This window comes from Silene latifolia, chromosome Y (genome assembly GCF_048544455.1).
Source record: "Silene latifolia isolate original U9 population chromosome Y, ASM4854445v1, whole genome shotgun sequence".
NCBI classification, from domain to species: Eukaryota; Viridiplantae; Streptophyta; class Magnoliopsida; order Caryophyllales; family Caryophyllaceae; genus Silene; species Silene latifolia.
In genome coordinates this window covers 285,423,558-285,431,156 of record NC_133538.1, presented here as the reverse complement: position 1 = coordinate 285,431,156, position 7,599 = coordinate 285,423,558, and the positions used below count along the sequence as shown (strand labels likewise).

Sequence of the window (7,599 nt, the reverse complement as noted above, 5' to 3'; positions counted from 1 at the left end):
TGATTCAATTTTTCTACTTCTAGCATCAATAATCAACAAATTAAAGCAATTGTATCATGTTACAACAATTATAAGCAAGATTACATGTATATAAATCAAACTTTCAGAAAACACCAACACTTTATATGGTTCTAATTGATTAAAAACATAGAAAAGGATGAACATTCTTACCTTGAATGATTAGCAAGTGGAAAGGACGAAATAAACAAGAAGAAAACCAAAGAATCAACCACAATCACCAAGTTCTTGAGACAAAGAGAGAGATTAGAGGAAATTAGGGTTTTATGAATGAAAGAGTAAAGAAGAAAAGGAATTGGGAAAGGTATATGATTCCCGTATAAACCCGTGTACTGTAGAACTTACTCGAGCGAGTAAGTAAGGTACTCGATCGAGTAAGTAAGGTACTCGATCGAGTGGCCTCTACTCGATCGAGTTGGAGCTACTCGATCGAGTTTTCGCTGGCAGTTCCAGCTTTTTCGATCTTATAACTCCTCAACTAGATCGAATGAGGTCTACTCGGTGGAGTAGGCACTCGTACTCGGTCGAGTAAGGTTAGGAATGAGGTCAAAAGTTACGAGTTTAGCTAACGGTTCCTGCAAAACAACAACTCGTGTCGATTCCAAAGTCCGTTTGGAAATCGTCACATATTATTTCATTTAATCACGACACATTATCACTACTCGTTCGTAACAGAACTATTTCACTTGAACGTTATACACATCATTCCATCCTATGACAATCATTACGCAAGACGATTCACTATACTATCAACTCATACACATATACAATCAACATATTACTTCACAATGTTTACATTTGCAAATTCAACTATCCAACTTATGCATACACTACTCTAAGAATCCATCTTACAATAAACCATCCTATATTACTCAAGTTTGCGAAAAATTCCAATCATGTCACAACAATTCATCAACCATATATCCGACTTAATTATGCCATATCACGAAAGTACTCAACAAATTCATCCATTGCAATTCCAATTACTATTTGACCAATATTACAACTAATACAAGACTTACAACTTACTATTATCATCATATACAAAAACTCACAATTCCTTTATAAACTAGTACGCATACAAGGACTTACAGCTCGTTATTATCATTAAATTATCCAACACTATCATGCAACTATCAGCACTTTCACCATCTCTACCACATCCACACACACTTCCATTCAATCACAAACCTTCACAGTTCATCATTACGAATTACACGCACTAAACATTAATTCTCGACTTGATATTCCCATACCCGGTGACTGGCTTAAGCATAATGGGGCCGTGATTTTGGAATGAGGGCGCCTACTCACCCAAAATCAAGTATCAGCTGCGCTCCCATAATACATACACCAGGTTCATTTTATTAGACTTACCACGTTCATTGGGCTCATTTGTTACAGGTTCCAAAATCGTCGCTCTGATACCACTTTGTAACACCCCCATCTACCAAGGAGCCTTAGCCAGACCTTCCCTAGCAGAAAAGGGCGTTACCATCTTGGTTGCCTGAGGATAGTAATAATCAAATGTCGATAAAAGAACAGTTATATTAAATACAAGTGATTTAAACCAACAGACGATACGAAAGATACAACTCAAGACTGCTATAAGCTATGTGAAACTATCTTGGCCATGACTCATGATAGACTCGTCCCTCCAAGCACCCAGCTAAGATCCATACACCAACCTTCTAAGATTGACTGCTCACCATAGTGGATCACGGCAGACACAACACAAAAGACAACATAACAAAACCACACAAGGTCAGTAACTGAAGTAACAATACAAAAGCAGACACAACACCATTATACACACACCACCTCCTCCAATCAACCACACGTCTCTGACAGCCCGAAGGTCCAGTCCTGTTAGTGGGGGACCGCAGCCGTTCCCACCTAAGCCCCGCTCATCAATCCGAGCGATAAACCCATGTTCCTTAATGTGCACATCCCTTCTGTGGCGGGTTCCACAGAAGGCGAATCAAGGGCGTGAAGCCACTCCCGTAAGTGACTCCACTCAGCCAAGGACGCACCTCGAGAACCACGGACAACATTCACAACCAGTTGTACAAACAACAATCACCAACTACTATTTCAACACAATATTAATTAACTACCACAACCGAACATCAACAAAAGACCCTCTAGACAATCAATATTACTGAGTAGGCGAACCTACCTTTAGCAACCGCAATGATTTCGCGTCCGATCACAAGATAACAATCAACCATCAACTTTACTTATAGCAACCATTATAACCATCTATTACTACTACCATAGCCATAACTGAAATCAAAGGAGCCGATGATGATGATGATGATGATGATGATGATGACATACCTATACAAGCTATCCGGCGTCAAGACCGCTATCCGACTGAAGCATCCCATCCCTATGGTGTAACCACTCTCAAAGGCCTCAAGGAGGGGAACTATGGTGGAGGAGAAGTGGAATGACGGCATTTAGGTTTTAGAAGAAAGAAGAAAATGATTTGGGTTTCATGATTATACGATTTATAATTCCCCGCTGCAAACTTGTTACTCGATCATTATTCATGCTAGTCAAGCATACATGTTTTGTCGGTCGCAGGCTAGGTGAGAGTCTGTAATTTTCTTCCCTCTCTTCTACATATATTCTTACCATTTTCTTTGTTGAGGTAAGAGTGACCCGGGAGAGTCCGAATGCATGAGTCGAACAAGGTCGAACGCCCGATTTAATTCCATGATATGCATAAATTTGTTCACTTGATTATAGCTTTGTGGTAGTTGACTATGTGCATTAAACGGTTTGGCATTGACTTGTAGCTAGCTCTGAGATATACTCCTTTCCATTAGGTTTTTATATGGGTCATAGTGCTTGCTTGGGGACAAGCAAGGTTTGGTTTGGAGAGATTTGATACGTGCATATTCTATACACTTTATTTGCAATTTTGGCACGTATTTCCATGCATAATTGTAAGCTTAAGGCTACTATTTCTCCCGAAACGGTTTACTTTGCATTTTCTATGATTTATTGTAGGAATGAATGGAAGTAAGCTAAATCAAGCCTAAGCCGTCCTCCGGGGGCAACTTTAGGGAAGTTTTGAAGAAGGGAGTTTGGATTCAACCACCTTGGGATGCGTGCAAAGGAGTGGAGAGCTGATTTGAAGAGAGAAAGAAGCCATTACGCAGCTCAGACCAGTCGATCGACTATGCTTCACAGTCGATCAACCAATTAAGTACAGCAGACGCTACTGTTCTGAAGTGATTAGTCGATCGACCATGCTGACCGGTCGATCGACCAGTCTGCGAGCTGATATTGATTTTTCGTCTAAGACTTTTAAAAGCCCAACTTGTAATTAACTTTTGGTATCTTTTTATCAGGAGAACGCATAAATTATTGGGTTATGTTTTTCATTATTGAAGAACTCAGTTTTTAGATCTAGCTTTAAAAACGGAAAACCTGGAATTCGATTACGTTGTTCATCTTTTCAATTAGTAAGTTTTATGCAAATTTCTTCTTCTTTTAATTCTTGCTATTTCAATTCTTGTTTTACCAATTTAATTCCAGCAATTCATCTTTTGCCTTTTGCCTTTTATTCGAATTCAATCATGTCAACCTTGTTCTTTGTTATCAATTTTGCAATTGTTTTAGTTTTAATCATGCGTAGCTAATTGTTTTGATTGGGAACGAGGTGAGCCATGGCATAAATTAGGATTGTTTGTTAGCATGAATTCTTCCGTATCGATCTTGTTGTCTTTTGATAAGCCTTTTTACTAGATTGAAAGATTGGTAATTAGAATTATCATTAGACTGGACTTTCCTTTGAGCGAAAGCTTTGAGAAATTCCGGGGAATTAGAAGACCGTAAGGTTAATTTGAGCATAGATCGAAAGTCTTGCTTATACCCCCTGAGACCGTATTATAGGAATTCTGCTACCTTATTGCCCTGACCATTGCCATGGTGAACCGAATTTCCCGATCTTCCTTTTATCTTGAAATTCTTATTTAAGCAATTAGTCATTAGAATCAACCAAATTCAAACCCCCATCAATTGTTACTTTTGTAGACTGAAATAAGCAAATAGAATTGATCTTGTCTCTCTGTGGTTCGACACTTGCTATCACTAGCTATAGTTGTAGTTTGGAATTATAAATTTAATTTTGATACAAAACGACGGTATCAAATTTTGGCGCCGTTGCCGGGGAGACGGTGTAATTCTATTTGCTTTATTTTTAGTTTATTTTCCCTGTCTCAAGGAACTTTGGTTCCTTGAGGCCGTTGCTTACCTTTGCTTCTAGTTTTGCTTTTGCACAGTTAGAAGACGGGTTTTTGAGAGGAAGGCTTGAGTACTCTCAGTTCTGCGAATATGGCTACAATATATGATAACCTTCAGCCAAAGGAACGCCATCTTCCAATGGGGCACCAGTTACCTACCCCTACTACGGGTAACTTCGAATTTCGTTCTTCTTATATCGATTTAGTGGAGCCAAATCAGTTTGCTGGTCTACAGATGAGGACCCCTTGAAGCATATGGAAATTTTCACGGACTCTCATTGCTCCATACCTATACCAAATTTGGGGTGACTCGGATGAAGTAAAGGGGTTGATGTTCTTATACTCCTTGAAGGATTCGGCGCGAGATTGGTACCGCTACCTTGATAGGGTAGCACTGAGTCACGGATTGGACATCTCTAGCATTAGCCTTCTACAAGAAGTACTTCCCACTTTCAAAGACGACGCACGCCTTGAGAAGCAAAATCACAAGTTTCCAAAGAAGGAGTTGATGAGGATTTTTGTGAAGCATGGGGACGTTTCAAAAGTTTGGTCCGAGTGTCCCTCACCATGGCTTCCAAAAGATGGTATCTTTGCAACTTATTCTACAATGCTTTATATGATGATTACAAGGTCATCCTGGACGCTTGTTTGAATGGTAGGTTTCAAAACAATACCGGTCGAAATAGAGGTTGGAACACTATTGAGGAGATGGCGGTCCATAGAGCTGAGTTTGGGAGTTCACGTGGGAATTCACGGAAGCAAAGTGATGAAATGAGTGCCGTCGTGACACTCATTACTTCTATTACTACCCGTCTTGAGAGGCTTGAGGCCTCTGAAGCTTCCAAGGAAAGAGTTGAAATTCCTGTCCATAATTCAGATGAGACCGTGGAGTTGAGAGAAATGGTCCAAACTCTTTTGATTCAAGTGGCGAATATGGAAGCAGCCGGGATTGAGTCCTCAAAGAATTTTGTGAAGCAGTTGGAGAATATAGAGGCTAAGCAAGTCACAAATTCTTCAAACAAATGTGAAGGGCCAATTGAAACGATTAATACCAGTAATCTCAGAAGTGGCCTCTCTTATGAAGGTCCCGACAAGCCGAGAGGAGACTCGGAAAACGATGAAGAGGCTAGTTTAATTTCTGGTGCAAAAACGAGCTCAGCTGCCAGTACTTCTGGTCGATCGACCAACATTGTCAGTCGATCGACTGAAGCGTCAGATAAAAAAGTTTCTGATCGGAAACTATTCACACCTAGCACAAGCAGTCGATCGACCAACATTGTCAGTCGATCGACTGAGTCACCTGACGAAATTAATTCTGAACAGGAACTGTTCACGCCCAGCCAAGTTGGTCGATCGACCACTCATATCAGTCGATCGACCGGGACCCCAGTGCAGGATGCAAATCCGTCAACTAGTTTGCATGATTCTTCACTCATTGATGATTTAACGGAAGTTTTAAACTTACGAAAGACAAAGGTTGCTGATCCTACGGCCAGTGTTGCAGTCCCGTATCCGGAACGTTTGAAGAATACTAAGCTGGAGCGTAAGTTTGGTAAGTTTCTGGAGATGGTCCAGAATCTCGAGGTAACGGTTCCTTTCCCTGATTTAATTACCTAGGTACCCTCTTACGCTAAATTTATGAAAGATATTTTAAATCGTAAGAGAAATTTTCGTGATGATGGTAATGTTGCTTTTGTGGAAGAATGTAATGCTCTTTCGCAAATTAATGTAACACCTAAATTAAAGGACCCGGGTAGTTTTTCAATTCCTTGCACTATAGGTAACCACGAAATTGGAAAGGCCCTTTGTGACTTAGGGGCCAGTGTCAGTGTTATGCCGTATTCTGTTTGCGAAAGGTTAAATATTGGTAGACTTAAGGTGACCGATATTACCGTTTAAATGGCAAATAGATCGACTCAGAGACCTATAGGAGTTCTAGAGGATGTACCCGTTCAAGTGGGTAAGTTTTTTATTCCTGTCGATATCGTTGTTTTGGACATTGCAGAGGACAGTCAGATACCTATTATTTTAGGTAGACCGTTTTTACATACAGTTGGGGCTATAATAGATGTCAAACGCGGAACCATCACCTTAGAGGTAGGGGATGACACCATTGAGTTCAGTCTTGCTCACAAGGCGACTGCTGACGATGATACGTGTTATTCCATTGATATTGTTGATGTGGGCATGTTAGTTACAATTGGAGGGAATCCTTAGCCAAGGATCCCTTAGCTGATCTAACTGGTTCAGATGAGTGTGCAGGTACTACAGTGGAGAATACTGAGGAGCCAGATGCTTTGGTAGCCTCAATGGAGAGCTATGAGATCACAGAGGAAGAAGATGAGATGCTCTTGAGCCTAGCCAACGAGAACTTGGTAAACACTTGCTATATCATTGAAGCTGATTCTGTCTATGCTGTAGAGGTAAAAGTGCCAGAGCGTAAGCCACTTCCTCCTAATCTTAAGTATGTCTTTCTAGATGATACGGAGCAGTACCCAGCTATTGTTAGCTCTAAGCTTAATGATGACCAGCTATCTGCTTTGATGTGTGTGCTTAAGAAAAACAGGAAGGCTTTGGGTTACTCTTTGGATGACATTAAGGGCATCAGCCCTGATGTTTGTATGCACAGGATAGAGCTGGAGGACGGCCACAAGCCTTACGCAGGGTGGTCAACGCAAGTTGAACCCGAAGATGCAGGAAGTTGTTATGGTTGAGGTGATGAAACTACTCGATGCGGTATTATTTATACGATTGGCAACTCCAAGTGGGTTAGCCCAGTTCAGGTAGTCCCGAAGAAAGGAGGGACTACCGTGGTTAAAAATGAGAAAAATGAATTAATACCAACTCGAGTAGTGACAGGGTGGCGGATGTGCATTGATTATAGACAGTTAAATGCTGCCACCAAGAAAGACCACTTCCCCCTCCCTTTTGTTAACCAAATGATTGAAAGACTTGCTTCTAACAATTTTTTCTGTTTTCTAGATGGATATTCAGAGTTCTTTCAGATCCCTATTCATCCGGACGATCAGAGTAAGACCCCTTTTACCTGTCCACAGGGTGTTTTTGCATATCGTAGAATGCCTTTCGGATTGTGTAACGCCCCTGCTACCTTTCAGAGGTGCATGATGGGGATTTTTTCTGATTATATAGAGAATATTATGGAGGTATTCATGGATGATTTCTCAGTTTATGGTAATGACTTTGATCGTTGTTTAGCTAATCTTGATAAAGTCATGCAGCGTTGTATAGATGTTAATCTTGTTTTAAACTGGGAAAAGTGTCAGTTTATGGTCAATGAGGGAGTTGTGTTAGGGCATCTGATTTC

General features: G+C 40.6%; 1 non-coding gene across 1 annotated transcript; it reads right to left on the bottom strand.

Annotated features, from left to right (window-relative positions):
- Window positions 1-4,739: 4,739 nt before the first annotated feature.
- LOC141636150 (small nucleolar RNA R71) lies at window positions 4,740-4,848 on the bottom strand. The gene has a single exon (XR_012540782.1). It is a non-coding gene; the product is annotated as a small nucleolar RNA R71 (small nucleolar RNA).
- Window positions 4,849-7,599: the final 2,751 nt, after the last annotated feature.